Raw genomic sequence first — 7,604 nt, 5'->3', positions numbered from 1 at the left:
GTGGGTTCATTTTTTAGGAGAAAATAAATAATAGCTGGTGGGAGTGTCATTATTACTGAATAGGGAGATATTCACAGTATTATGGAAGAGTAATTATTGTTTGGTTAAGTAAGATAAATGAGAAATATACCATAGTAGAGGTGGCCATGGACAAGTGTTTGGATAGGTATGAAAAACTAAATAGAATTAGATAAACACAAATTGGTCCACAAGAAAGTGCCTGTTGTGGTCAGCAAGCTGCAGATATGCTGAAGAGCAAGGGGTTCTATGGTTCTGATATTCTGTCACCTCCCTCACCTGAGAGGGAGAAGAGTGGCATCTGGGATAACTTTGTGCAGAGAACAAAGACTGTGATCCTATCTTTTTTTTTTTTTATATCTGATCGTATTTATTTGTTAATCTTTAGAAAATCTCATTTTTGACTGGCCTCAGACTTAGAGGTACAAGCTCTCAGGGAAGACAGCCTCTGTCTCTCAGCAATCTGTTCCTGGCATTTTTCTTTTTCTTTTTTTAAAAGATTTTATTTATTTATTTGACAGAGAGAGACACAGAGAGAGAGGGAACACAAGCAGGGGGAGTGGGAGAGGGAGAAGCAGGCTTCCTGCGGAGCAGGGAGCCCGACGCGGGGCTCGATCCTAGGACCCTGGGATCATGACCTGAGCCGAAGGCAGACACTTAACGACTGAGCCACCCAGGTGCCCCCTGGTGTTTTTCTTTGGTCTCCTTTATTGTCTTGGCCAGAAGTTTAGCCTATTCTGCAGCCTCTTCCTTATTTTTCTTAGTACACCGTTTCTTCAGAGCAATAGACCATTGTTTGTGTGTACACAAACACAAGGGCACAAGATGCTGAGTCTTGGGCGCTTTGGTCCTAGGTTTCTTACTGTCTTCATTTGGGGGCTTTCTCACAACATATGGGCAGACATCATCTTCTTTAGAGAGACTGAAAAGCTTGTGGATTCTGCTAGCTCTTTTGGAACCCCAGGCGATGAGGCACAGTAATATCAGTAAGTCCAGGAATGTTCTTTCCACCCCCCCCTTTTTACAATGACCAGGTTGACAACACTGGGATTGGCATCCACAATGTAACCCCAAGCAGATTTGCGCCTTCTCTCTCCAGTCCTCCTTGGTCTGTAGCAGGAATGCCCCTCATTCAGCAGCAGGCAGACATGGCCATGGGTCAGGACAGCCTGCTTCGGGGGGAAGCCTTGTTTGTCATCTCTACCACTGATTCGGACCACGTAACCCTTCCATTCTTCACCCGCGGCAGCAGCAGCAGCTTCTGTGGCCTTATGCTTCTCATAAAAGCTACGAAGTTGGCGTTCATCGTCCACTTCAATGAGTTTCTGGCAACCAGTAGCTGGGAAAGAGATGTTCACCTCCAACCTGAAGCAGCCTACCACCTCCCAGAAGCCACAAAAAAGAGCGAATGTGATCCTATATTTTACTGCATCAGGACTCTCCTCCCCCAAATCTGAGGAAACTTCCCACTCTATGCAGCAATGCCTCAGTGACGATCAGCAATAAAGGTTCATGAATTTTCTATTTATTGGTGCTGTAGCAGCTGCTACAGTTAGAAGCTCACAGCTTGATACCTCAGCTGTATACAACTTTCTGACCCAGGGGGTAGCTCTTTTAAAAAATATTTTATAATGAAAACTTTCAAACACACAAAATAGAGAGATTTTTACCCATGTACCCATGACCTAGTTTTAACAAATATCAACATTTTGTGGTCCTTTAATGACATATTTTAAAACAAATTCTAGACACATATTGCTTTAGACATCAGTATATCATTATGCATCTCTAACTGATAAGGATATTAAAAATAATATAGCCCCCAAGCCATTATCATATCCAGGGTTGCTTTTAATATGTGCAAGGGACTGGCTCCCTTCCTTTCAGCCCCTCCCACTCCTCTACCAGCTGTGCATACAGTTCCCCCTTATGCCGGAGCCATTATCTTTCTGAGAGAAGAACCAACCACTGTAACCATCTCCTTGTGCCAGCAGAGTTTCCCATTTGCAAAATACCATCTGTGATGAATGAAGTTTCCTGGCCTTTGCCTTTGTCCAGCTCATACCTGATACTTTAATTAACAAGAAGATGTATCCACTCTGTAAACTAATCTAGCACTATTTCAAGTCTCACCTCTCCCTGATATGTCAAAAGAGTTCATTTAAAAAAAATCAGATAGTCTATTTAAAGATTTTAGGAGAGGAAAGAACCTGGATAGATGGTAGGGAATTTTAATTTATCAGAACTTCTGTTTCGATTTTTAGTTCAGAAGCCAGTGTCTTGAGATTTATATCTTAAGCCATGCGAGGACACTTTTAGAAGTTTTATAAGTGATGTTTAGGGTAATAATAATCATCACGTTTACAATTTATTTTTTCTTAGGAAAGCCAGTGGGAATGAATCCCTTGGTACTTTTAACTTATTGAAAATGGAGTATGGAGTTTCTAGACTAGTCCACAAGCTCCATCAGAGCAGATATCTAATTATCTTGTACACTGCAGTGTTGATTGTGGGTTCTAAGCATAGTAACTTCCCGGTGAGTATACGTTGAATGGACTAATAAAGATAATGTGCAGTTTTTCCTCCATTTAAGATGTCCTGTTAGTGGGGCTGAGGTCTAGCAAGATCTATGAACCATTCCTTTCCCTCCAGCAGAAGCCACAGATGTTGACTTCATCCTGTACTCCTGACTAATTTCCTCCCCAGTCTTTGGTTTGGATTGTATCTCTCTTTCACAGCTTCTCTGGGATGCTGCTGCCATTGGTTATTAGCACATGACTGCCCCAGCATCTGTTCTTTCTTACTGAATACAGCGCTGGGAGAAAAAGGCAGGAACTTTACTATTTCCACTCTACCATGGGCTTACCTTTATGGAGCGATGATGTGGGTACCAAGAGGGAGAAAGAGAATGAAGTGGGTGGAGATTTTTGAGTTGTTTGTATTAAGATTAAGATTGAGATTAAGCAGCGATTGCAAATGGGAGTAATGGTTATGTGCCACAGCGTCCTCCTGAGTTTTAAGATTAGAGGGCACATTTACTATAATATCAAAAATGAAATGTTCCTGACACGGGGACTTTTCTCCTTTTTAGAGAAAAATTGCTCTCATTTGTGGGTAACATGTAAGGTAGACATGTAGAAGTCTGTTAGTTTCAGTGATTGCATCTAGCTTAGTTTCTCTTGTATTCCTAGGATTGTAACCTTTATGAGTAAAACCTGCACAAAGATGTTTATACAGATGAACACCTGCCAGTTTAGTTCATTTGGCTTTTTTTCTGGAGGTGTGAAAAGAGGGGTTGAAGGGTGACTGGGTGGGAATGGCTTTTAAAGAAGACCCAGTAACTGGGGCGCCTGGGTGGCTCAATTGGTTAAGCGACTGCCTTTGGCTCAGGTCATGATCCTCGAGTCCCGCATTGGGCTCCCTGCTCAGCGGGGAGTCTGCTTCTCCTCTGACCCTCCCCCCTCTCATGTACACACTCTCTCTCTCTCTCTCTCTTTCTCTCTCAAATAAATAAATAAATAAATCTTTTTTTTTTTTTTAAAAGAAGACCTAGTAACTCTGTAAATTTTGGAGAAATGAATCACGACTCTGTTGCTTTCCTTCATTTACACAAATTTACAAATAAGATATGGTTTCAGGCAAGCAGGACTCCCAGCCTTTGCATCATACCTTTTTTGGAATCTTGATCTTTACTAATTGTAGTTACTGGTTTAGTAACTTTAGTAGTTACTGGTTTAAGTCTGTTAAGTAGCATATGCTGATTGCAATGACCAATAGACCTCAAATATATGTGGTTCAAACATAAGAGAAGCTTATTATTATTATTATTAATTATTTGGTTCATGTAATAGTAGTGGGAATATGAACAAATTCCTATCATTCAGGGACTCAGGCTAACAGAGGTTCTGCTGTGTAAAGGCTTCCAAATGTTCCCAGTTTTTCTTTTTCTTTCTCTTTTCTAGTTAGTTTGTAGAGAAAAAGAACAGATTTGTATGTGTCAAGTTTGGAAGTGGGATACATAATTTCTCCTTGTAGTCCATTGTTTAGAATTCAGTTACATGGTCATATCTAACTTTAAGGGAGTCTAAATAATGCAGTTGTTTAACCTAGGATCTCTGGAAAATAGAATCTGAGGCAAGGACTAAGTGCTGGTGCTTTATTTGAGAGCTACAAGGCCAGGGCTGCAGGAGTGGGAGAAAAGGGAAGTAAAGCAGAGAAGGATGGTAAACAGTGCAAGGTAACATGCAGACTATTGCTCTGTAAGAAGCTGAAGGAGACAGTAGGCCACTTTGCAGGTTAATCCACTTGGCCAGGCTGCATGGTGAAATCATGATTCAGAACATTCCATTGGAAGGAGAAAAGGAAAGAGAATTTATCTGCCTGGTTCTTTTCCATCTCTTGCCTCTTACTGGCCAACACACACTTTGCTCCTCAGCACTACCGGTTTGCACCATCCCACATCTCAGCAGCTTCTCCGAAGCCAAAACAAAGGCTCTTTGGTGTGGCATTTCATCGGAATCTGAATCTGAGTTAGAAAGAGGCAGGAGACAACAGGGATTTGAGTGTGGCTGGTTGGCCTCAAGTAGCAAAAATTCTGAGTATGTTGGTTGTGGTGGCAGCTGTCTGGAGGATAAGTGAAGCCAATACTATCTGTAAATTGCAAAAAAGATGTCTTACAGTCTGCCCCTTGCACCACTGAGATCCATTTATGCCCTCCAATTATATCTGGTTCACAAACTAAAATATGGGAACAATATTTTTTGTTGTTGTTTTTAGAACAAGAGGACATCTTCCTGGAAAGTTGAGGTACAAGTTCAACCAGTCAGAGTCAGTTTCAAGGTGCATTTTCCTAGAAGAGATAAGTCGGGAAGGTCAGTGAAAAGCTACTCCAGTCCCTGCTTCTGCAGTTCATCCTGAGGCTGTAATTGAGATCTCTCATTTCTCTCTTCCACCATCCATTGTAGATTTCCTCATCCTCTGCAAGTACTCCTACTGGTATGCTTGCCTAGTAGGGTAGACCTTCATTCTGAGGATTTTAAGCCCTTTGTTGCCCTGTGTTACTGGATAATGGTTGTTACAACTGGTCAGTGATGGTTAGTACTGGCTATGGAAATACTGAGATGTCTTAGTGAGTATCTGTGGTCTTAGACATTGTGTAGAAGCAACCCTGAGTTCTTAGGTTAATCAAGGTTCATTGCCTCAGCCAGTACAGTAGCTCCTTTCTGTGACTGCCGTATCACGGAGAGTTCAAACTATACCAGTGGTAGGTACAGCTTCTAGCTCAGCAGAACCCCCATTGTATCCCATAGTAAGTGTTCCTCTCCTGGGAATTGGAAACTGTAACCCAGCAGAGCCTCGGGTTGCAGGACTGAAAGCACAAATGCCCCAAGTGGGCTATTGAGTGTGATGTTACAAGGGGACGCTCACATTCCTCTTTGTTCTTGGACTTTTGTATTCAAGTTATTGGAGACATAGGTTAAGTAGCACTTACACTGCATCTTGGAGGTCACAGTGTCAAATCTTCAGTGTAGGGCTACTCTCTTGGGTCCCATCCCTCTTCAGGAGCTTAGTACTATCACTTTACTATCATTCAATAAACCTTGTTTTGCTGCCCACCCAAAGGGAAAAAAAAAAAGATCTTCAGTGTATAGTTCCCCAGCTGGCACCTTAGCTGAGCTTTTAACAGATCATTCCACTATTCTTTTGCTTGGCTGCTTCTGAGTGATAAACTCATTTGTTAGAAAGGCATGGATGATCTTAAAAATACACTCCTTTAGTCAGCAACAAAATGAAAACACAAAACAGGGTGTGTCAATAATTTCATAAGCCTAAGCTTTATGTGAAACATCTGAATACTGTATTCTTAACAGAGAAAAATATAATTTTAGTTTTGGATGGAAACTTAATGATCAACTAATTTACCTATCCCATTTTACAAAGAGAAATGGAGGCCCAGATGGAAAAAGTGACTTAAGAGGGACAATAGCTAATTAATGGATGAATTTGTGCTGCATTCAGGTTTTCTGATTTCTAGGTCCCTGAAAATTCCATTCTATAAAATCATCTTTTTTTTTTTTAAGATTTTATTTATTTGCGAGACAGCATGTGCATGGGGGGAGGTGCGAGGAAATGGAGAGGGAGAAGCAGGCTCCCCCCTGAGCAGGAGCCTGTCGTGGGGCTCAATCCCAGGACCCCGAGATCATGACCTGAGCTGAAGGCAGATGCTTAACGGACTGAGCCAACCAGGCACCCCTAAAATAATCTTTTAAACAAAAAAAATGGGTTCATCTTTTGAAAATTCAGAGTGGGTATTTAGATGCAAATTAGATTAATTTCAAGGTTGCAATCAGCTTTGTTTATCCTTTGCCACAATATATAGTAGAACTGTATTTTTTGTTCCTTGGAAGTAGTACAATTTTCCATGGAGAAGCAAGGAAAACATTCATCTTCAGGCAATAACTACTTTCCACTCCTTTAGGACCTTGTTCAAACCTCACCTCCTCCAGCAAGCCTTCCCCAAATTCTTTAGTTTATGGCAAACTTGTCTTCCTTTAATTCACTCAGAAACTATTTGCCATCTTTTTGTTATTTTTACTGCAAAACAAGTTTTACAAGATCATAATAAAACAAATGAAAGGGAAAAAACTCCTAAAATCTTGTCATTTCAACAAATTAAACAATTTTCATTTTTCAAAATTATATTAAGCATTTGTATGCAGATATAATTTGTATGACATTGGATAATTTTGTAATCATGGCATAGATAGATATTTGTCATCATTTCCTCATTTAACAATGCATGATCACTTTTTCAAGTTGCTACATGATTTTCATAGTTTTATTTTAAATAGCATTATTCATTGCTTTTGGATATTTCATAGGAATATTTCAATTAACATGTCTGAGTGGACTCAGCTTTTCCATTCAATATCATGCAATTTTAGGCAGAAAAAGTCAACTTCTTCCTCTCATTGCTATCCACTACTTCCATTCAGTTGAAAAGTCTAGTTTTTTTTTACTGCATAAATATTTCATAGTGATAAACTCTTTTCTCCTACTTCATCACTGGCTTAAGCTTCTTGAGGCTTACCAATCCAATTGTAGTATGCTAGGACTGGTTACTACTAGTATGTAGCTAGTAAGTTTTTATAGTCAATCCTCCTTATGGATGCACAAGTAATCTTTCTAAAATAAAAATGTGATACTATTAAAACATTCAATGATTTTTCTTTGTCAGTATTCAAAACTCAGGTTATTTTGCACAAAAATGTAGATTTCTGGTTCCTTTTGGGGGGTTGGATATCTGACCACTGTGGGTCTGCATTCCAGCATGGCACCAGAAGGCTGAAGCTTAGTGGAAGCTGTTTCTATAGATAGGACAAGTGCTGTCCAATCTGACATGGAGGTCCCCTCAATCTGTCCTGGTTCTTAGGGGCTTTTGAGTGTGAGACCCTTACTGTCCAGGCTAAAGCTTAAATTCCTTTGAATGGCACATAAAGTTCTTTATCATGGGCCCTGTTGAGTTCTTTCACCTTATCATTGCATTTATCAAGAAATAGAGAGTGGCTCCCAAATGTGTCTTCTTT

The 7,604-nt window shown here is 40.3% G+C and overlaps 1 pseudogene; it reads right to left on the bottom strand.

Annotated features, from left to right (window-relative positions):
• Positions 1–412: 412 nt before the first annotated feature.
• LOC113916005 lies at positions 413–5,516 on the bottom strand (annotated as a pseudogene).
• Positions 5,517–7,604: the final 2,088 nt, after the last annotated feature.

Source organism: Zalophus californianus, chromosome 1 (assembly GCF_009762305.2).
Source record: "Zalophus californianus isolate mZalCal1 chromosome 1, mZalCal1.pri.v2, whole genome shotgun sequence".
NCBI lineage: Eukaryota > Metazoa > Chordata > Mammalia > Carnivora > Otariidae > Zalophus > Zalophus californianus.
The sequence above is the reverse complement of the archived record's forward strand: the minus strand, read 5'-3'. Positions and strand labels throughout refer to the sequence as shown.